The sequence below is a fragment of the Bison bison genome, unplaced genomic scaffold (assembly GCF_000754665.1).
Source record: "Bison bison bison isolate TAMUID 2011002044 unplaced genomic scaffold, Bison_UMD1.0 scf7180017864518, whole genome shotgun sequence".
NCBI lineage: Eukaryota > Metazoa > Chordata > Mammalia > Artiodactyla > Bovidae > Bison > Bison bison.
Window position 1 is genome coordinate 18,327,442 of NW_011495071.1, and position 24,500 is coordinate 18,351,941.

Genomic DNA, 24,500 nt, shown 5'->3' on the forward strand with positions numbered 1-24,500 from the left:
TCCAACACCACAGTTCCAAAGCATCAATTCTTCAGCACTCAGCCTTCTTCACAGTCCAACTCTCACATCCATACATGACCACTGGAAAAACCCTAGCCTTGACTAGATGGACCTTTGTTGGCAAAGTAATGTCTCTGCTTTTCAATATGCTATCTAGGTTGGTCATAACTTTCCTTCCAAGGAGTAAGCGTCTTTTAATTTCATGGCTGCAGTCACCGTCTGTGGTGATTTTGGAGCCCCCCAAAATAAAGTCTGACACTGTTTCCACTGTTTCCCCATCTATTTCCCATGAAGTGATGGGACCAGATGCCATGATCTTCGTTTTCTGATACATTAAATGAACAATAACATTCAATGACAAACAAATTGTGTGGTTGACTAGGCTGTGAGGTTTCTCTGGTGACATGCTTCAAATATTTGCAAATTGAGTACCCAAGACAATAAAATGACCTCATTTACTAGGTGAAGACAAAACACACTCCTGTCATTTACACCAAAGCAGAGCAGGATCCTCAAAATTCCTAAATCAAACAAAAGCTGCCCTTACCCTTCTCCCTCTCACTCCCTTCCCAGGAGACCTCTCACCTGCCCTGTTTGGCACCCCAGCCGGGTGGAAGTGAAGTGTTTGGGGAACCACTGGGCTCCCGGAGGCATCAGTCAAATGATTAGCTCTCTGTGTAGACTGGTGCCCTGGAAGTTATTCTGTCAGCCTCCTTGGTTCTCCTCTGATGATCTAGCAGGGGGGCTGGAGACACATTGCCTGCAGGTGAGATTGCCTGGTTTCAGCCTTCTGCGGCTCTTCAAAATTCCTCCAGGAATGCCTGCCCCCAGTAAGGTGGCCCTCTACATCTGCAAGTTCCACATCCACAGATTCAACCAAATCTGAACTGAAAATATTTAGAAAAAATTCCTGAAATTTCCAAAAAGCAAAACCTGAGTTTGCCACATACTAGCCACTATTTACATAACATTTACATTGTACTAGGTATTATAAATAAGTAATCCAGGGATGATCTATAGCATACAGAGGATATGCAAGGTTACATGCAAATACTGTGCCATTTTATACAAGGGACTTGAGCACTGACATATTTAGGTATCCATAGGGGTCCTGGAACCAGCTCCTTAAGGGTATTGGGGGACAACTGTAATTAAACTTTCATGCCCTGTGGAACCAGGTCATCTTCAGAAATGGCATTAGCTCTAGGATACATCTCATTGGGAGCACTCAGATTCTGTAGCCCGATTGCCCACTTGACAGGGTGAATTATGCATGACTAGAAAGCATGATTAAAGTCTAAATGCTTCCTTTGAAAGGTTGTCTTTAGAATATGTGGTGATCAATTTTGTGTTTAACCGTGCATTTGAAATGTTATTGTTCAGTCACTACGTTGTATCCCATCTTTTGTGACCCCATGGACTGTAGCCCGCCAGGCTCCTCTGTCCATGTGACTCTCCAGATAAGAATACTGGAGTGGGGTGCCATTCCCTACTCCAGGGGATCTTCCAGACCTGGGGATCGAACCCATGTCTCTTGTGTCTCCTGCTTTGGCAGGTAGATTCTTTACTACTGGCGCCACCTGGGAAGTCCTCTGAAATGATAGTGAATATAAAAAAATACAAAGATGTATTTGTGTAATAAATTGTCATATTATATGCAAGTTAGAGGTAATGTGACATACAAGAAAAACTGTGAGCTTTAGCATTAGACAGGCAGGGGTTACAATATAGGAACTTTGACTTATCGGCCCGGTGTCCTTAGCAAGGTTACTTACCTTCTACAATGTGAAGTAGGAATAATAGCCATGGGGCTATAGGATTAAATGGGCCAAACGTATAAAGCATCTATTCATTGCCTGGCACATTTGAAATTGTTCTTAAACAGTAGATTAAATATTCAGGATCTCATTTCAATCATAAAATAAATTTGCGGATACAGGCTACATTTCCTACAAATAACAGTAGAGGGCAGACTTCACAAAATTATTTATGAAATACAGTCTTTCAAGTCATCATCTAAGATGAAAGCCAGAATTCCAGAAATGACTTTCTTAAATACTTTGGCTGAAAGATGCTTCTATCGCTACCTTTAATTTCATCACAGAAACTGGGGCTTTCCTGTTTTGCAAGAATTCCAAAGGAGGATGTTGGGCAATATTTAACCCACAACGTTCATCACCATGATGTGTATGGCTGGTCCCCAGATTATGGTTGAGGGTTTCTGACAGATTTCTCTGGCCATATTTATGCCTGTCATAGATTTAATGATACATAGAGGAAATAAAAGGTGCCAAGCTTTCTTGACATCATTTCAAATTGCATCATGTCAAAATGGCACAAAGTTCGTGACTAGAAGCATTATAGAATACGAAGTCAGCCTACAGCTGACTGGAGATCAGATTACACTTAGGTAATGATCGGGATCGGGGTGTGAATTCCATTCCATAGTGAAAGAACAAATGGGCATTTAATAAATATTTATGAAAATCTGACGAGGTTCTGAAGGGTAAACGTTTGTTCCAGTTTTCACTGCCACCCTCAGTCTCTGGGGGAGCCAGCTTCATCCAGTCTCCATAACATTAAGTGATACTACCACTTGGCATCCTCAATAATTTAGAGAGGAAAAAATGGTGCCTCAAATTGCTTCAAACTCTTATTGCTTTTGTTACCGACAATGAACATCTTTCCCCTTGTGGATCTGAACATTTTTGTTTCATCTTTTATGAATGGTCTGATCATATCTTTGGCCATTCTTCTGTTTGAGTTCTGATCATTTTTTTTCTTCTGCAAAGAATTCATTGTAAATCATTGATATCCTTGGAAAATATGAGTGACCCAGTTCTATCAGTCTGTAATTTTCCTAGCATATAACATAGCACACAATTGGCACTCAGAAATGTTTACTAAATTGTGCTCTTCTATTATATATATATGTTTTAAAAAACATGTTTATTTGGCTGCTTTGGGTCTTGGTTGTGGCACTTGAGATCTTCAATCTGACGTGGCATGCAGGACCTTCAGTTGTGGCGTGTGGGGTCTAGTTCCCTGACCAAGGACCCAACCTGCGCCCCCTGCATTAGGAGTATGGAATCTTAGCCACTGGACTACCAGGGAAGTCCCAAAATTATTTTATATTTTAAAATATGTTTTTTAATATAAAGAATATATATACTCATTATTTTTAAAAGTATTGAACAGGTAAGCAAAGTAGAAAGATCACTCCCAAAGGCAAAGATTGTAGTTTTGCTAGGCACTTTTTCATGGTTAAAGCCACCTAGGCTTCCCTGGTGGCTCAGGTGGTAAAGAATCCACCTGTGATGTGGGAGCCCTGGGCTCAATTCTTGGGCTAGGAAGATTCCCCTGGAGAAGGGAATGGCAACCCACCCCAGTATTCTTGCCTGGGAAATCCCATGGATGGAGGAGCCTGATGGGCTACAGTCCATGGGATCCCAAAGAGTCAGACATGACTGAGTGACTAACACCCTTTTCATGGTTAAATACTGTTTGATCAAGTTATATTCTCATTTACCTATGTTTTAACCATCAGTTTGTTTTCATTTTTGTTCTATAATAAATAATGCTGTTAAAGGGACTGAAATGCCAGATTGTAAGTACTCATATTTACAGTTCTATTCCCCTCAGGCCAAGTAACCCATCCCCTCCATATACACATACACTGACTCTCTCCTCGTCTACCCAACCAGAGCAGCAAGTTTAGAGGAAGGCATTTTTACTTTGCTGAGCTGGGGGAAAGTAGAAGACAGGAATGGCTGCAGGCAGGAGGAGTAGTTTACTAAGAAGGTAGCTGGAGTTACTCAGAGAGAAAAAGTATCAGTGAGGTAGGTTGTGAAATAAAGAAGATGAGGGAGCTGAGCCTTGGAAAGATCAACAGAAATGATTAAAGAGGATTTTAAGAAAGTTTTGATGTCTAAACCAGCACTACCCATGCTGGGCTATGAACTGTTTATCTGCCTGTGATAATCTAATTGCAAAAATCGAGAGCAAGCATTTACAGAAATCTGATGTGGCTGCAATATTCAAGCAAACTTGTCTTGTTGAACAGAGTGTGGGTAAGCTGCACAGGAACCTTGTGAGAAAGGACCACGTCATAGCCTGCGGTGTTTTAAGTTATTTCATCAACTGTAACTCAAAAGCTTATAAACAGTTGAGACAATGTAAGATTATAAAGGTGATGTCTTGATGTTTCTGTAAGATTAGAAGCCATTTTGATCAACTTTTAGAAGATATGAATTGGATAACCAGACTTGTTTATTCATTTGGTATTTTGATAATTTAAATCATCATACTATTCCATGCAAGGAGGTAGCACAGTATGTTGTTTTCAATGGCAAAGAAGATCTAAAGGCAAAAAAAAAAAAAAAAATAGAAGCTTAGAAGAACTGAGTTTCTACAGATTGTTAGGCATGCCCCATAGTAAGGCAACGATTATCAATGAAGTACCTCGGTGGCTTTCTCTGCTTTTCTCCCATTTCTTACTCCTCATCTTTTCCTCCCTTTTATTCTCTGCATCTTTTCTCTCTTCTCACTGAGAAGATATTTCTCATCCTCTTCTTTTCTATCTCCTGGGGGATCTCATTAAATTCACAGGTCTCAATGCTCATTTCTCACATCTAAGTTGCATTGCTGCAGATACGAGTTTTCCAAAATTCTAATTTTAATTTGATGGCTCACATTTTGATAATGATTTTTAAAAAGTCCATTGTTTTCCTTAAAGTGACAGGCATATCTCATTCATCCTGAAGAAAATACCTGCCAAATACTCAACTCTGAATGTTCAGAGTTTATCAATACTGCAAATAAAAGTGGTTCTCCATGAAACTTGTCACTGCTTTAGCTCCTATGTGAGGCCACTGTACATGTGGTTTTCCTTGGCATAAAGCATTCTATGTGTCTTTTTGGTAGTGTCATGGCTAAGAAATAATTTGCTTTCTCTCTACATTTAGCTTCAACTATTTGAGCTTCCAGTAGTGGCTCAGACAGTAAAGAATCAGCCAGCAACGTGGGAGACCTGGGTTCGATCCCTGTGTTGGGAAGATCCCCTGGAGAAGGGCATGGCAACCTGTTTCAGTATTCTTGCCTGGAGAATCCCCATGGACAAAGGAGCCTGGAAGGCTGCAATCCATGGGGTCACAAAGGGTCGGACATGACTGAGCAACTAAACACACACACACATTCCTTCAAAACACACGGTTTGCAAAAGGACTTTTATGCCAGTTTGAGGTATAAGAGGCAGGCTGAAAAGCAGATGTTTCAATGGCTTTGATATTTTGTAAGACTGACCATGAGAATGCTTGAAATTGGAACCATCTTAAAAATCTCTAACATAAGCCACTAATGAAACTAAGCTATTTGGTGAGTGCCAAGTGCCTCCAGAAAGGTAATGGGGAGAAATGGAAGCATGTCTATGTCCCATTTGGAGATGTTTAGGCAAATCATTGAATGTCAGGCTTGGCATGATCTAATTTAAATTGACATTCCATTACAGGGCTGCTTAGACCTGCCTCATCAACTCTGTCAACAGATACCAGAAACTGAAGTACCAAGTCAAAGCGCATCTGGTAAAGACCACACCTGTCCTATCTCCTTGCACACCCAGGTGATGGACATTTATTGTAGAAACGCTGGATAGACTGTTTATCTGTCTGTTTTTGGAGGTAGATTTGATATGGTCAAGTGATCACAGGTACCACCTGTTGGGGAGACAAGACTCATAATTAATCCATGATTACTGGAGAAGTGAAAAAATGGAGCCATTGTCAAGAGAGGGAACTGATGACCGTCTTGATGCCACACCCATCTGGCTGCATTAAAACACATGCACACTTTGACATATGGTCACTAGTTGGAAAGAAGGGAGAGGATTACAAGATACAAATGATAAACAGATACCACAGCTTCCTTCTGTGGCCAATACAAGATGGACACTTGGGAGATTTGTGGAAGAAAGGTCATATATTTGTATGAACAATAATTACTGTATTATTGTAATTTCTATCACATATAAGGGCAGAATCTAATGTCAACTGACATGTAGTGGGATATTACCATGTGTTAGGCATTGTGGGTGCACTGCATGTGTTAACTAATCGAAATCTTACAAAATCCTACAAGATAGGAACTACCATCCCTATTTTACAGAGGAAGAAACTGAGTGGGATTGAAGGTCTCATCAAGGTCACAGCTGAAAAATGGTGGCACTGAGCCTGTGGGACTCATTCTAGAGCCTTTGCTTTCACCATTTTCTTTGCTCTAGGTAAAATGGAAAGACCGTAAAACCAGAAGACTCCATGTCCCCTGCCAGCCCCATGGTGACTGACTGTATGACTTTGGGTTAGACACACAACCCTTCATTGGCCCTCTTTTACAAAAAAAATTGAAGTATAGTTGTTTAATTATCAACTATTGTTAATACTCTGTTAGTTTCAGGCATACAGCAAGGTGATTCAGCTATACTGTGGTGGCTCAGGCAATAAAGAATCTGCCTGCAATGGGAGACCAGGGTTCAATCCCTGGGTTGGGAAGATCCCCTGGAAGATAGCACAGCAACCCACTCCAGTATTATTCTTGCCTGGAGAATCCCATGGACAGAAGAGCCTGTTAGGCTATAGTCCATGGAGTTGCAAAGAGTCAGACACATTACATGTATATATATAAAACTGAATCATTTTGCTGTATGCCTGAAGTGAAGTGAAAGTGTTAGCTGCTCAGTTGTGTCTGACTCTGTGACCCCAGGCTCTTCTGTCTGTGGGATTCTTCAGGCAAGAATACTGGAGTGGGAAGCAATTCCCTTCTCTAGGGGATCTTCCCAATCCAGGGATCAAACCCAAGTCGAGATAGGGATAGGGAAAGCTAGAGATAGGGAAAGCTTCTGACATAGACACCAGAAGGGGACAGAAAGAGTGCCCCCTTGCTAGTTTTTAGCAAGGTTTTTTATGTTTGTTAGAAAGCTGTTAATCAGATAAGAGAGACACCTCAAGGCTGTGGGAGTTTCACCAGGCCCCTCTCCCACAATATGCACTTTTGAGATAGGATGGCATGAGGTGTATCATCCCCCAGCCATAAAACAATTGACAGGAATACTGGTTTGTTGAGCCATTATCAACCCAAGGTTTGAGAAAAGAAAAAAGTTAGTTTTAGGTGGAACCATTTTGAAGAAAGGCAAATTCCAAAGCAAATACATCGTGTTATTAACATAGCTTAAGAAAAACATTTCCATAAGAAAACACATCGGTTACCTCAAGGCATTAAAAGAAGCCTCTTAATTTTGTGTAGAGAAGGAAAAAAATGTCTGCCACTTGGGGACCAATGGCCTTTCCTGCCTGTTACCCTCTCAATCTCCTTGTAGTCCAAGGGACTCTCAAAAATCTTCTCTAGCACCACAGTCGATAGCAACAATTCTTCAGCGCTCAGCCTCTTTATGGTTCGACTCTCACATCCATACATCATTACTGGAAAAACCACAGCTTTGACTATATAGACCTTTGTTGGCAAAGTGATCTTTCTGCTTTTTAATACGCTGTCTAGGTTTGTCATAGCTTTCCTTCCAAGGAGCAAGTGTCTTTTAATTTCATGGCTTCAGGCACCATCCACAGTGATTTTGGAGCCCAAGAATTAGGGCCTTTAGGGAGGTAATTAAGTTTAAATGAGGACATAGGAATGGGGCCATAATCATATAGGACTGGGGTCCTTGTAAAGAGATGAAGAGCCACCAGAGAGCTCATTCTCTGAGGAATGAGCACAGAGATGAGGTCATGTGAGGGCACAGCAAGAAGGCAGGGGTCCGTGAGCTGGGAAGAGAAGTCTCACCAGAAACCAACCGTGACAGCACCTTGATCCTGAACTTGCAGCCTCCAGAACTGTTAAGAAGATAAATTTCTATTGTCTAAGTCACCAAGTCTGTGGTATTTGGTTACATCAGCCCTAGCAGACCAATACTGTAATGATCTCTTTTGTGGCTTTCATCCGAATTTCCTAATAGCTAATGATGTTGAATATCTTTTCATGTGCTTATTTTCCATCTGTATATCCTGTTTAGTAAAATTTCTGTTCATGTCTTTCCCTCATTTTCTAAATGGATTAAAAAAAAACCAAACCTGTTGAATTTGAGAGTTCTGCATATTCTAGATACTAGCCCTCTGTCAGATATGAGGTTTGCAAATATTTTCCCTCAGTCTGTAACTTGTCTTTTCATCCTTTCATCGAATGACAATTTGTTATTTAAATGAAGTTAAATGTATTAGTTATTCCTTTTTGGATCATGCTTTTAATGTCACATATAAGAATTATTTGCTTAACCCTAAATAGGTTCTCTGATGCTTTTTCTAAAAGTGTCACAGTTTTATATTTAAGACTATGATCCATTTTAAATTAATTTTTGCATAAGATTGAGACTTAAGTCAAGGTTTATTTGATTGTTGTTATTGCCCACACTGTCCCATTTCTCCAGTACCGTTTGGTGAAAAACCTCTTTCCTCCACTGAATTGCTTTTGCATCTCTGTTAAAAATCACTTGGGCATATTTGCGTGATTCTATTTCTAGATTCACTATTCTGTTCCGCTGATGTTTTTATCTATCCTGCTAGTACGCACCACACAGTCTTAATTAATGTAGCTATAAAATGTCTTCAAATTGAGTAGACTGATTCCTCTCACATTATTCTTTATCAAAATTGTTTCAGCTATTTGAGTTCATTTACCTTTCCACATACATTTTAAATTAATCTTGTCTACAAAACTGAGATTTTTGACAGGAATTACATTAAACCTGTATATCAGTTTGGGGAGAATTGAAATCTTTACTATGTTGAGTTTTCTAGCTATGAACAGAGTATGTCTCTCTAATTAGATTTTAAACATTTCTTTCATCAGTGTTGTTTGGTTTGCAGCATACAATTCTGTACATATTTTCTTAGATTTACACCCATGCCTTTTTTGGAGTGATTGAAAATTATATAGTTGATTCATGATCTTTAATTCACCCTGAAAGGTTGTCTTTTAATTGTTGTATTTAGACTATATTTAAAGTCATTATTGATATGTTAGGGCTTACGTCTGCCTTTTTCTTTTTTGTTTACTGTTTGTTCCCTCTGTTTTTCTACTTTCTCTTTTCTTGCCTTCTTGTGGGTTACTTGAACACTTCTTAGAATTCCACTTTGATTGATCTATACTGTCTTTGAGAGTACCTCTTTGATAGCTTTTAGTGGCTACTTAGGTAGTACATTATACATACATAACTTAAAACAGTCTATGTTATTATTTTACAAGTTTGAGCAAAATATAGAAAACTTGCTTCTTTTTATATGCCTTTACTGTCTCTAGTTCATAATTCCTTTAATTATTTCCTCTGATACATTCAGGACCATATCAGATGGTGCCATAATTTTGCTTCAAATCAAACATAAGTTAGAAAACCAAAGAGGTGATAGAAAGTTTATTGTATTTGCCCATATTTTGCTCCTGTATTTACCCCGGATACATAGAATTTTTTATTCTTTTGTCCTTCCTGATGTTCTAAGATTCCTTTTATTATTGTTTCCTTTCTGTTGAGGGGATTTCCTTTAGCCATTGTTTTGGGTAAATGTGAGGCAGCCAATTTGCTGATTTTCCTTAAATCTAGAATATTAACCACGTAATTAGTTCTGTCTAGATCTGATAGACAGAGTGCCTGATGAACTATGGATGGAGGTTCGTGACATTGTACAGGAGACAGGAATCAAGACCATTCCCAAGAAAAAGAAATGCAAAAAAGCAAAATGGCTGTCTGGGGAGGCCATACAAATAGCTGTGAAAAGAAGGGAAGCAAAAAGCAAAGGAGAAAAGGAAAGATATAAGCATCTGAATGCAGAGTTCCAAAGAATAGCAAGGAGAGATAAGAAAGCCTTCCTCATCGATCAATGCAAAGAAATAGAGGGAAACAACAGAATGGGAAAGACTAGAGATCTCTTCCAGAAAATTAGAGATACCAAGGGAACATTTCATGCAAAGATGGGCTCAATAAAGGACAGAAATGGTAGGGACCTATCAGAAGCAGAAGATATTAAGAGGTGGCAAGAATACACAGAAGAACTGTACAAAAAAGATCTTCATGACCCAGATAATCACGATGATGTGATCACTTGCCTAGAGGCAGACATCTTGGAATGTGAAGTCAAGTGGGCCTTAGGAAGCATCACTACGAATAAAGCTAATGGAGGTGATGGAATTCCAGTTGAGCTATTTCAAATCCTGAAAGATGATGCTGTGAAAGTGCTGCACTCAATATGCCAGCATATTTGGAAAACTCAGCACTGGCCACAGGACTAGAAAAGGTCAGTTTTCATTCCAATCCTAAAGAAAGGCAATGCCAAAGAATGCTCAAACTACTGCACAATTGCACTCATCTCACACGCTAGTAAAGTAATGCTCAAAATTCTCCATGCCAGGCTTCAGCAATACGTGAACTGTGAACTTCAGGATGTTCAAGCTGGTTTTAGAAAAGGTAGAGGAACCAGAGATCAAATTGCCAACATCTGCTGAATCATTGAAAAAGCAAGAAAGTTCTAGAAAAACATCTATTTCTGCTTTACTGACTATGCCAAAGCCTTTGACTGTGTGGATCACAATAAACTGTGGAAAATTCTGAAAGAGATGGGAATACCAGACCACCTGACCTGCCTCTTGAGAAACATGTATGCAGGTCAGGAAGCAACAGTTAGAACTGGACATGGAACAACAGACTGGTTCCAAATAGGAAAAGGAGTACGTCAAGGCTATATATTGTCACTCTGCTTATTTAACTTCTATGCAGAGTACATCATGAGAAATGCTGGGCTGGAAGAAGCACAAGATGGAATCAAGATTGCTGGGAAAAATATCAATAACCTCATATATGCAAATGACATCACCCCTATGCCAGAAAGTGAAGAAGAACTAAAGAGCCTCTTGATGAAAGTAAAAGAGGAGAGTGAAAAAGTTGGCTTAAAGCTCAACATTCAGAAAACTAAGATCATGGCATCTGGTCCCATCACTTCATGGCAAATAGATGGGGAAACAGTAGAAACAGTGGCTGACTTTATTTTTCTGGGTTCCAAAATCACTGCAGATGGTGATTGTAGTCATGAAATTAAAAAATGCTTACTCCTTGGAAGGAAAGTTATGACCAACCTAGATAGCATATTCAAAAGCAGAGACATTACTTAGCCAACAAAGGTCCATCTAGTCAAGGCTATGGTTTTTCCAGTGGTCATATATGGATGTGAGAGTTGGACTGTGAAGAAAGCTGAGTGCCAAAGAATAGATGCTTTTAAACTGTGGTGTTGGAGAAGACTCTTGAGAGTCCCTTGGACTGCAAGGAGATCCAACCAGTCCATCCTAAAGCAGATCAGTCCTGAGTGTTCATTGGAAGGACTGATGCTGAAACTGAAACTCCAATACTTTGGCCACCTGATGCGAAGAGCTGACTCATTTGAAAAGACCCTGATGCTGGGAAAGATTGAGGGCAGGAGGAGAAGGGGATGACAGAGGATAAGATGGTTGAGTGGCATCACTGACTCAATGGACATGGGTTTTGGTGGACTCCGGGAGTTGGTGATGGACAGGGAGGCCTGGCGTGCTGCGATTCATGGGATCGAAAAGAGTCAGGCATGACTGAGTGACTGAACTGAACTGAATCAGTTCTGAATAATTTATTTTTTTATTTTTACCATAGACTTTATCTAGTTTTATTTCCTTATTGGAATATAACTGCATCACAGTGCTGTGTTCCTGTCTGCTTTACGACATCGTGAATCAGCCATATGTATATATCCCCTCCCTCTTGAGCCTCCCTCCCACCCTTCCCATTTCACCCGTCTAAGTCATCACATCAGAGCACTAAACTGAGCTCCTTGTGCTATACAGAAGCTGCCCATTAACTATCTATTTTATACATGGTAGAGTATAAATATGTCAATACTACTCTTTCAAGTCATCTCCTCATCTCCTTACCCTCTGTGTCTACAAGTCCATTTGCTATGGCCAGACAGTTTATTTTAACAAACTTTTTTTTTAATTGGGCCCACTGTATGGAACCCCTCAGCGAGGTTCTGAGTTGCAAAGATGAGTAAGATGCATTCTTTGCATTACCCTCATAGGAGGATCAAACACATAAACAAAATGTCCTTATTTGGTATATGCTAAATAATGGCATCCCTCTAAACCAGGAGTTGGCAAACTTTCTAAAGGATCGGATAGTAAATATTGATATTTTAGACTTCATGGTTCAAATGGTGTTTGTTACAACTATTCAATTCTGCCATTCTAACATAAAAGGCCCCATTCTTCTGTTTCTTAGTCACTCAGTCATGTCCAACTCTTTGCGACCCCACGGACTGTAGACTGCCAGGCTTCTCTGTCCGTGGAATTGCCCAAGCAAGAATACTAGAGTAGGTTGCCATGCCCTTCTCTGGGGATCTTCCCAACCCAGGAATAGAGTCCATGTCTCCCACATTACAGGGGGATTCTTTACCATCTGAGCCACCAGGAAAGCCCAAAAGCAACCACAGACGTACATAAATGAATGGATGTGGCCTACTCCAATAAAACTTTCATTTCGGAAAAAGGCAATGAAGAGGCATGAACTATTTGGTATAAAGCAAGCTTCAAGGATATATTGTACAACATGAGGAATATAGCCAATATTTTATAATAATTATGAATGGAGTATAATCCTTAAAAATTATGAATCGGTATATTGTACACCTGTAACATATAATATTGTATAGCAACTGTACTTTAATTGAAAAAGTAAAAAAAAAAAAAAACAGGCAGTGAACCAATTTAGTTCTCTGATCATAACTTGCTGACACCCTAATCTTTATTTTCTTCCTTCTCCACCTTTCTATGTAAAAGAGGGTTATTATAAGAAATTAGTTAATACTTGTAAAGTTCTCAGAATAAGTCTTGGCAAATATTAAGCTTTATAGGAGGTTCGTCTTTAGCTCTTGTTTCCTCTCCAGCCCTCTATGCCATTTGCACACCCGAGGGTTAGGTCTAGGTGATATGGAGTCAATGCTTTAAGACTGAAAGGGGACCTGTGATCATTTGCTCGTTACTTAGCTAGGTCACTTCAGCAACTACTGAAGCCCATGCACCTAGAACCTGTGCTCTGAAACAAGAGAAGCCTCCACAGTGAGAAGCCTGTGCGCTGCAACAAAGAGGCGACTGCTCCCCACAGCCACTGAAAGCTCGAGCAGCAATGAAGACTCAGCGTGACCAAAACTAACGAATAAATAAATTAATTTAAAAGAAAAACGGTAAACCAAGTAAAGAACTAACCAGGTTCATTTCTATCTTGAGTGTCCATGATTCTGTGAACAACCCCTGGCTTTATTCTCCCCAGAGAGAATGAGGTAGGGGATTGAATTTGTTCTGAAGTCAGATGAGTTCAGTCTAAGCCCTGCCTCTGCCCATTCGGCTTCCTCTCAATGACCTGCAGTATCCTCGTATTTAAAATGGGAATGATGCCCCACTTCACAGGATGATTGCAGAAATTATACAATAATGTGCGTGAATAGTACTTTGCAAATCATAAAGTACTTTGCAGTTGGTGGTAATTATTAACATTATTAGGCGAAGGACTCTAACTCATCCATTTGTGTGACTCCTTTCCCAGAAAGTTTTCAACCTCCACAGTGGGAAAGGTGGCACTTACTGAGGCCATAAAGGCTTCCCAGGGGGTGTTAGTTGTAAAGAATACACTGCCAATGCAGGAGAAGCAGGTGATGCAGGTTCGATATCTGGGTTGAGAAGATCCCCTGGAAATGACATCCCATTCCAGTATTTTTGCCTGGAAAATTTCATGGGCAGAGGAGCCTGGTAGGCCACAGTCCATGCGGCCGCAAAGAGTTGGACAAGACTGAGTGACTTAGCACACACACAAGATCCAATACCCAGTTCTCCCCAAGAAGAAAGGGAGATTATTATTTAGCACTAATATGTAATTAGTTGAAAATAAGATTAATTGTGCAAGTCTTTGTTCCACTAAATGGTACCTCCATGGCTTTCCAAACTTCAAATGCTTCAGTGCAGACAAAGGGGAAACAATTGACCTTCTTTTGTGAGGTGTGTTGTACAGTTGCCTGTTAAATGGTAGTTAGCCACTGAAAGTGGAGAAGGCAATGGCAACCCACTCCAGTACTCCTGCCTGGAAAATCCCATGGACAGAGGAACCTCGTAGGCTGTAGTCCATGGCGTCTCGAAGAGTCGGACACGACTGAATGACTTCACTTCCACTTTTCACTTTCAAGCGTCGGAGAAGGAAATGGGAACCCACTCCGGTGTTCTTGCCTGGAGAATCCCAGGGACGGGGGAGCCTGGGGGGCTGCCCTCTATGGGGTCGCACAGAGTCAGACATGACTGAAGCGACTTAGCAGCAGCCACTGAAAGAAGGCTGAGTTTGTGATGAGGTTAAGGCTGTTCCACACCGCAGTGCTGCTGATTCTAGGCTGGGACCTAAGAGAGGAATTCAGTTCAACTCAATTCAATTCAACCCAACTTGATTCAATAAACCCAACTTTGCTATTTACTGGGCAGCACTGTGCCAGGTGCAAAGGATACAAAAAGTGAGTATAAGGGCCTCTGTCCTCCCAGAACTCATATCTCCGGGAGGGAAACAGACACAGACTCCAATTTATAGTGTGGGAGGAGTGAGGCTAGCAGGAATCCTGAAGGGGAAAAATACTAGGATTCTCTTTCCTAGAGCTCTTTCTGCTTCATGAGCAAAGGAACAGGAAAGATTTATAAAGACAATGAGAAATAGGTTGACTTTTTGCTGTTTTTCAGTCACATTCCTCGGGGAAGGTTATTACTAGCATAGACTCCGACAATAGCAGGTGTCTATAGAGAATTTTTTCTCGTATGTTGCTACCTTTTTAATGACTGTTTTTGTTGCTTCAAAACAAAACAAGGGCTTCCCTTGTGGCTCAGCTGATAAAGAATCCGCCTGCAATGTGGGAGTCCTGAGTTCGATCCCTGGGTTGGGAAGATTCCCTGGAGAAGGGAAAGGCTACCCACCCCAGTTTTCTGGCCTGGAGAATTCCATGGACTGTGTAGTCCATGGGATCGCAAAGAGTCGGACACGACTGAAAGACTTTTACTTTTGTTCTTTCAAGTTGAGATGGTCCAATTTTAAAATATTTATTTTTAACATGTTCGTAAATGGGAACTTTACAAGTTTAGTTTTATTGGCAATTTCTTTGTTTTAAAAGTATAAGAAAGCAAGAAGTTCTACTTTTTTAGGATTTACTTCTGTCAAGAAAAATTGTATGTTTTGAAAAAAAAAAAAAAAGATTGCTGTGTGTCCTGCCTAGTGCATCTTTTCCTTTCATTGTATTTGAACCAATTTACAAATCTCTAAGTTGTAGAAAAACTAATGTAAATGATTCCTATCTCTAAAATGCAAAGGAGTTGTCTAGATCATTTTGGACCTCTTTGTAAATTTATTTCAGCAATATTCCTTATTGCCTATATACATGTGATTCTTTGGATTCTCCTTTGAGCCCTGGTAACATCTTATTCATTCCCTCATTAATTAATGAGTTAAATTAAACTTTTCAGTTCAGTTCAGTCGCTCAGCTGTGTCCGACTCTTTGTGACCCCATGAATTGCAGCACGCCAGGCCTCCCTGTCCATCACCAACTCCTGGAGTTTACTCAAACTCATGTCCATTGAGTTGGTGATGCCATCCAACCATCTCATCCTCTGTCGTCCCCTTCTCCTCCTGCACTCAATCTTTCCCAGCATGAGTGTCTTTTCAAATGAGTCAGCTCTTCGCATCAGGTGGCCAAAATATTGGAGTTTCAGCTTCAACATCAGTCCTTCCAATGAGCACCCAGGACTTATCTGCTTTAGGATGGACTGGTTGGATCTCCTTGCAGTCCAAGGGACTCTCAAGAGTCTTCTCCAACACCACAGTTCAAAAGCATCAATTCTTTAGCAATCAGCTTTCTTTATAGTCCAACTCTTGCATCCTAATATGTGTTCAGTTTCTGTTTGTATGAGAGTTATTATTTTATTTTTTAAAAGAAAATGATCCTTTAACACATCTTCTCTGAGAAAGATCTGGCTGATGATGTGGAAGGGTAGGAAGGGAAGGGAATTAAGATGTGTTAAGAACTTATTAAATAGCAAATCTTAATGTGTATTATTTTGTTTAAACTACATAACATCTTATACCTTTATGGGGTGCTTTTTTTTTTAAATCAAGGGCTCTTATGGTGTTTCATGTTAGCCAGGATTATAATGGTGTAGTGATACACCACGTTATGGGGTGAATTGTATCCCCCATCATAACCTCAGAATGTGACCTTATTTGGGGATGGCGTCTTTACAGAGGTAATCCAGTTTAAAATGAGATCATTAATGTAGGCCTTAATTTAAGATGACTGGTGTCCTCATAAAAAGGGAAAATTTGGAGTCAGGCATGCATATGGGACAGCACGTGAACATGAAGGCAGAGGCCAGGGTGATGAATATACAAGCCAAGGAGCACCAAAGGTTGCTAGCAGACACCACACGCCAGGAGAGAGGCATGGGAGAGATTCTTCTTCACAGCCTTCAGAAGGAACCTACGTGCCGACCCCTCGGTCTCATGTTTTTAGACTCTAGAACTGTGAGACAAAATCCTGTTTTTTCAAGCCACCCAGTTTGTGGTACCTTGTTACTACAGCCCTAGTAAACCAATATAGGCCATTTAGAACATTCCTTATAATTTTCTATTTTAAGGAATCATTTATGTTTAACTGTTTATGCAAGGGACCATCCAGTGCAGTGAGGTCCATTTCTTAGCCAAACTCCACGGTCAGCTCACAAGCTCACAAAGATCTGGGTCAAGTTGCCATCCTGAGCATGTGACAGGCATCTTGATCTCAGACAAGGAGATCTGCAGGCAGGGCATTGCTGCATGTTCTTCCTAGATGAAGGACCAGACAGCAGGCATAAGGCGTCTCCCTCTCCTCAGACTCAGGTGCCAAGAAAGTGAGCCCCATGCGTGTGTGCTCAGTCATGTCCAACTCTTTGCAACCCCATGGACTGTAGCCCACCAGGCTCCTCTGTCCATGGGATTCTCCAGGCAAGAATACTGACGTGGGTTGCATGTCCTCTTCCAAGGGATCTTCCCAACCCAGGGGATTGAACTCACATCTCCTGTATCTTCTGCATTGGCAGTCGGGTTCTTTACCACCAGCACCACCTGGGAAACCCAAATGAGAGCCCCATCTCCTGGGGAAAATACATTATTTTCTGCTATTTTTCAGATCAGTAGCATTTGTTTAATCAAAATGAAATAGTGTAAATTTTTCTTTCTGGTACGACTGGAAAGAAATAATACCATGAAAAGGAGTTGAGATTTTTTTTCTAAGTGTTATAAGGAAGGTTTAAGCAGCAGAGAGCCCTGAGCTAGTTGATGTTTCTAAAGGACCTCTCTGGCTTCTGTGCAGATTGAATTGTGGGGCAGGTGGGAGGAAAGAATGAAGTGGGGAGACCATGTTGGAGGCTGTTACAGTAGACTACGAGAGAAAGTGTGCTGGTCTGGATCTGCAGACAGCAGTAGAGACGGAAAAAATAAACAGGCCCAGGATATTTGGAGAGAGAATGGGTAGGACTTAGTGGAGAATTGAGGTAAGGAAAGGGAAAAATCAGAAATGGTAGGTGCTATTGTTTTCCTTTCCCTGATAAACTGGATTCTTGTTGTTGTTTAGTCACTAAGTTGTGTCCAACTCCTTGCAACCCCATGGACTATAGCCTGCCAGGAGATCTGTCCATGGGATTTCCCAGGCAAGAATATTGGAGTGGGTTGCCATTTCCTTCTTCAGGGGATCTTCCTGACCCAGGAATCAAACCCACATTTCCTGCATGGTAGGCAGACTCTTTACTGCTGAGCCACTGGGGAAACCCGATAAAACTGGATAGATAGCTGATTAACCAGGAAGGAGGAGGCTTAGAGGAAGGCTTTGTTTTTAAGCCTATCATGGAGGTAATAATGCTGGAAAGGAAAAGATCCATCCATGCCCTGGTCTTTCAGAAAGGAGATATCAAGCTGTTCACAGAACACTAAGTGCCTTTTTTTTTTCTTTTAGAAAAACAATATTAATGATATGCTTATTGTAACAAGGTATTGTACAGGCTGCCAACGGAGCTGCCAGTTTCCTGGACATGAACGACAGGATGGGGATCTAGAGAGAAGGGTGATGTGAATTCCGAGTAAAAAGGACAACTTGTGTTAGGGAGCCCTCCAGTACTCCAGCCTGGAGGAAGTGTTATGGATCCAGAGGTAGGACGGGAGGGGTCGGGGTTGTTAGGAAGCTTTTCTGAAAATGGAAATGACTGGCACAGACGGTTGTCTTTGGTCAGGAAACTCCAGACTAGAAATCCCAGGGTCTGGAATCTCTTCCTGGTTCCCTTTGCTGTGAAGATTTCAGTTCCCAAATGGATTTTTGCCTGCCATTCTACTTCACTCTGCATCTGGGATGGCAAGGTTGTCTCTTCCATCCCCAGGGTCTACACAATGCTTCACATAGGAGGCACTCAGTGCAAGTTACTGAATAAAGAATATATATGATGAATGGATGAATGTAACTGTACAAATATGAAGAGTATGCTATGCAGCAAAGGAAACCATAACCAAAACAAAAAGACAACCTACAGAATGGAAGAAAATATTTGCAAATGATGAGACTGACAAGGGCTTAATTTCCAAAATGTACACACAGCTCATACAAGTCAACAACAAAAAAACAAATGATCCAATCAAAAAATAGGGAGTAGACTTAAATAGACATTTTTTGAAGGAAGACATACTAATGGCCAATAGGCATAAGAAAAGATGCTTAACATAGCTAATTATTAGAGAAATGCAAATCAAACTACAATGAGGTACCATCTTAGACTCGTCAGAATGGCCATTATTAAAAAATCTACAAATGATAAATGTTGGAGAGGGTAAAAGAAAAGGCAACCCTCCTACACTGTTGGTGGGAATGTAAATTGGTGCAGCCACTATGGAGAACAGTATGGAAGTTCCTCAGAAAATTAAAACTAGAATTACCATATGATCCAGCAATCCTAGCCCTGGGCATATACCCAGACAAAACTCTAATTCAAAAAGGTGCACCCCTATGTTCACAGCACACTATTCACAACAGCCAAAAGGTGGAAACAACCTAAATGTCCATCGACAGACTAACGGGCAAAGAGGATGTGGTATCTATATACAGTAGAATACTACCCAGCCATAGAAAGGAATGAAATAATGCCATTTGCAGCAACATGGAGGCAACTTCAGATTATCGTACTAATTGAGGTAAGTCAGAAAGAAAAATACCACATGATATCACTTACATGTGAAATCTATAATATGGCACCAACGAACCTGTCTCAAAACAGAAAATAGACTCACAGACACAGACATCACTTTTGCAGATGCAAAAGGCGAGACAGGGAGGAAGGGGGATGGACTGGGAGTTTGGAGTTGGAAGAGGCAAACTATTCCATTTAGAATGGATAAACAGCAAGATCCTGCTGCATAGCACAGGGAGCTATATCCAACCTCCTGGGATAAACCATAATAGAATAGAATATTGAAAAAAGAATGCACATGTCTATAACTGAGTTGCTTTGCTGTACAGCAGAGATAAGCACAACATTGTAATCAACTATATTTCAATTAAAAAATTAAATAAATAAAAGTAGAGTTGCCATGTGATCCAGCAATCCCACTCCTAGGCATATATTCAGACAAAATTATAAGTCAAAAAGATATATGTATCCCTATATTCACAGCAGCACTACTTACAATAGCCAAGGCATGGAGACAACCGCAGATACTGCAGAAATGAGGTTCCCTGATTTCAATAAGTCAGTTGAGAGAATTCCCCTAATATTTTGATGTCATTAAGGAAATATCTGGAAATAAATATGGGTTGGATGATAATCCACTTAGAAGAGTTTGTTACTGTTGATTTATTATACAAAAAGAAAGCTGATAACTGAATTACTGTCTTACATGAGGGTTATCAAGTGACTTCCCTATGGCTCTATGTTAGCCTCTGTCCTGCACAACATTTTAGCAATGACTTGGATGAATATGTAGACAGCAGGAAAAAAATATCACTAAATTTGCAACTGTTATAAAATTGAGAAGGCTGCTGCTGCTGCTGCTGCTAAGTCGCTTCAGTCGTGTCCAACTCTGTGCTACCCTATAGACAGAAGCCCACTAGGCTCCTCTGTCCCTGGGATTCTCCAGGCAAGAATACTGGAGTGGGTTGCCATTTCCTTCTCCAATGCATGAAAGTGAAAAGTGAAAGTGAATTCGCTCAGTCATGTCGACTCTTAGCGACCCCATGGACTGCAGCCTATCAGGCTCCTCCGTCCATGGGATTTTCCAGGCAAGAGTACTGGAGTGGGTTGCCATTGCCTTCTCTGTGAGAAGGCTAGTAAATGCCAAAAAGAGAATTGAGATTCAAAAATTATTTAATCTGTATGTCTTCTTTGGAGAAATGTCTATTTAGTTCTTTGGCCCATTTTTTGATTGGGTCATTTATTTTTCTGGAGTTGAGCTGTAGGAGTTGCTTGTATATTTTTGACATTAGTTGTTTGTCAGTTGCTTCATTTGCTATTATTTTCTCCCATTCTGAAGGCTGTCTTTTCACCTTGCTAATAGTTTCCTTTGACGTGCAGAAGCTTTTAAGGTTAATTAGGTCCCATTTGTTTATTTTTGCTTTTATTTCCAATATTCTGGGAGGTGGGTCATAGAGGATGAAAAGATGCTCAACATCACTCATTATCAGAGAAATGCAAATCAAAACCACTATGAGGTACCATTTCACACCAGTCAGAATGGCTGCGATCCAAAAGTCTACAAATAATAAATGCTGGAGAGGGTGTGGAGAAAAGGGAACCCTCTTATACTGTTGGTGGGAATGCAAATTAGTACAGCCACTATGGAGAACAGTGTGGAGATTCCTTAAAAAACTGGAAATAGAACTGCCTTATGACCCAGCAATCCCACTGCTGGGCATACACACTGAGGAAACCAGAAGGGAAAGAGACACGTGTACCCCAATGTTCATCACAGCACTGTGTATAATAGCCAGGACATGGAAGCAACCTAGATGTCCATCAGCAGATGAATGGATAAGAAAGCTGTGGTACATATACACAATGGAGTATTACTCAGCCATTAAAAAGAATACATTTGAATCAGTTCTAATGAGGTGGATGAAACTGGAGCCTATTATACAGAGTGAAGTAAGCCAGAAGGAAAAACATCAATACAGTATACTAACACACATATATGGAATTTAGAAAGATGGTAACAATAACCCGGTGTACGAGACAGCAAAAGAGACACTGATGTATAGAACAGTCTTATGGACTCTGTGGGAGAGGGAGAGGGTGGGAAGATTTGGGAGAATGACATTGAAACACATAAAATATCATGTAAGAAACGAGATGCCAGTCCAAAAAAAAAAATTATTTAAATGGATTTGCATAAAATTATGTGTAACAAAAACAAAACTTTTAGAAACGTAATAAGTGAATTGTTTGAACAAGAAAAGAATGGGGAACTCTTGGTTTTTCAGTTCATGATTGAAAATTCTTGGCTTTCAGATCAGTTCATGTGGAAAAATCCTAACCCTTCACCAAATATAAATTGAATATGAACTCACATATTAGCCAGGCTATTGAAAAAAATCAAATGCAGTATTAGGATACATTATTAGAAGTAAAATACCTAAAATATAGAAGGTGAAATCCATAGCACTCTGCATTGTTTGAAGTACTTCTAAAGTACTATCCTCAGTCTTGAGGGGTATATTGATAAACCAGGGTTTGTTATCCTATTTTTACCCTTTTCTGACTATTAAAAAAATACAAATTCACTAAAATTTCAAAGATGTGAAAAATACAAAAATCATGTGCAATCCCATGAGCTTGAAACAGTATTTCTTTCTGGTTTTTTAAAAACTGTGTGTAATGTTTTCATAATTGAAATTGCACCATATATGTAATTTTATATCCTGTCTTCTATTTCTTTATATAACATTATATCAAATAGTTTATCACAACTGAGTAAACATTTTGGCTCTGGAATAAGGTGAGTTGAAATTAGAATCTTATTTCCACCACTTAACTATCCAGTTTGACCTAAGATAAATCATTTAACCTTAGTTTTTATATCTATTAATAAAGAATCCTCTTGCAATGCAGGAGACCTGGGTTCAATCCCTGTGTTGGGAAGATCCGCTAGAGAAGGGAACGGCTACCCACTCCAGTATTCTGGCCTTGAGAATTCCATGGACGGAGCAGCCTGGCAGGCTGCAGTCCATGGGGGATTGCAAAGAGTCAGACATGACTGAGCAACTTTCACTTTCACTTTTCAGGGACAATAATGGCACCATTTCAGAGAGTTTGCTGTTGATTCACTTTGCTGCATACCTGAAACTAATACAATCTTGTAAATCACCTACACTCCAATAAAAATTCTTGAAAAGCGTTTGCTATTCATGTTTGCTATCATCATCATCATCAAAAATGTCTTTATAAACAACTCTTTGCATTTCTTTTTTTTTATTTTTTAAATTTTATTTTTTAACTTTACAATATTGTATTGGTTTTGCCATATATCAACATGAATCTGCCACAGGTATACACGTGTTCCCCATCCTGAACCGTTCTCCCTCTTCCCTCCCCGTACCATCCCCCTGGGTTGTCCCAGTGCACCAGCTCCAAACATCCAGTATCGTGCATCGAACCTGGACTGGTGACTCGTTTCATATATGATATTATACATGTTTCAATGCCATTCTCCCAAATCATCCCACCCTCTCCCTCTCCCACAGAGTCCAAAAGACTGTTATATACATCTGTGTCTCTTTTGCTGTCTCGTACACAGGGTTATTATTACTATCTTTCTAAATTCCATATAAATGCGTTAATATGCTGTATTGGTGTTTTTCTTTCTGGCTTACTTCACTCTGTATAATAGGCTCCAGTTTCATCCACCTCATTAGAACTGATTCAAATGTATTCTCTTTAATGGCTGAGTAATACTCCATTGTGTATATGTACCATAGCTTTCTTATCCATTCATCTGCTGATGGACATCTAGGTTGCTTCCATGTCTTGGCTATTATAAACAGTGCTGTGATGAACACTGGGGTACACGTGTCTCTTTCAATTCTGGTTTCCTCAGTGTGTATGCCCAGCAGTGGGATTGCTGGGTCATAAGGCAGTTCTATTTCCAGTTTTTTAAGGAATCTCCACACTGTTCTCCATAGTGGCTGTACTAGTTTGCATTCCCACCAACAATGTAAGAGGGTTCCCTTTTCTCCACACCCTCTCCAGCATTTATGCTTGCAGACTTTTGGATCACAGACATTCTGACTGGCGTGAAATTTATTTGAAATCAGTTTTCTCCTTTATCCGAAACTGATTTCTAGTTTAATGCAAAGACAAATTTAGTTTGAAATTAAAAAATTTTTTTCTTTAAAGAAATCTTTTTTGAAAACACATAAATAAAGAAAAATAGTTGCTTAGTATTTTATATAATAGAATCTTACTAGTTTCTTACATATCTGTTGCTGCTGTTTTTTGGCCATGCCATGTGGCTTGCGGCATCTTAGTTCCCCAATCAGGGATCAAATCCAGGTCCATTGCAGTGAAAGTGCTGAGGCCTAACCACTGGACCGCCAGGGAATTCCCATTGTGTGTCAGTTTGGATTTGATCTCTATCCATTTTTTTGAAGAAACAAATGCATTCAAATGGCTTTAAATCCTGAAATCCTAAGAGAAGATGTACTGCAACTAGATGATGATGTCCTTTTTCTTAAGAACAAGTAGAACTTCTCTGATCTCCCCACCAGAATTTGGCAAAGAGCAAAGTCAGTTCTTGCTGATGGTTTGAAGGATCAGCTCCTCTAGATAAGACGCCACAGGATTGTGTCCCTGAAGCTAAAAGAAGTGGAAATACTTCTTCATCTGCCTCTTCCTTGATTTAACATTGCCAAGAAAGTAGGTAGATAGGAAGGAGCAAGGACACTTCTGGCCCTGCAGCAAAGTCTAACCATCCTGTTGTTTCTCCCCAGAGAGCAACCCTCCCCTCTCCCAGGTCTGGAGTCCTATAGACCTCCTAGAAGAAAATGCCTCCAACCCAGCAAAGGTGATGTTGGGGGTGGGGGGGTGGGGTTTTCAGAATGAGCCTTCCCACGTACTCCTTTTTTTATCTGAGAAACTCATTTATCTTGGCTTCCCTGCTGCTGTTGCTGCTGCTGCTAAGTCGCTTCAGTCGTGTCCGACTGTGCAACCCCATAGACCGCAGCCCATCAAGCTCCACCGTCCCTGGGATTCTCCAGGCAAGAACACTGGAGCAGGTTGCCATTTCCTTCTCCATTGCATGAAAGTGAAAAGTGAAAGTGAAGTCGCTCAGTCGTGTCCGACTCTTAGCGACCCCATGGACTGCAGCC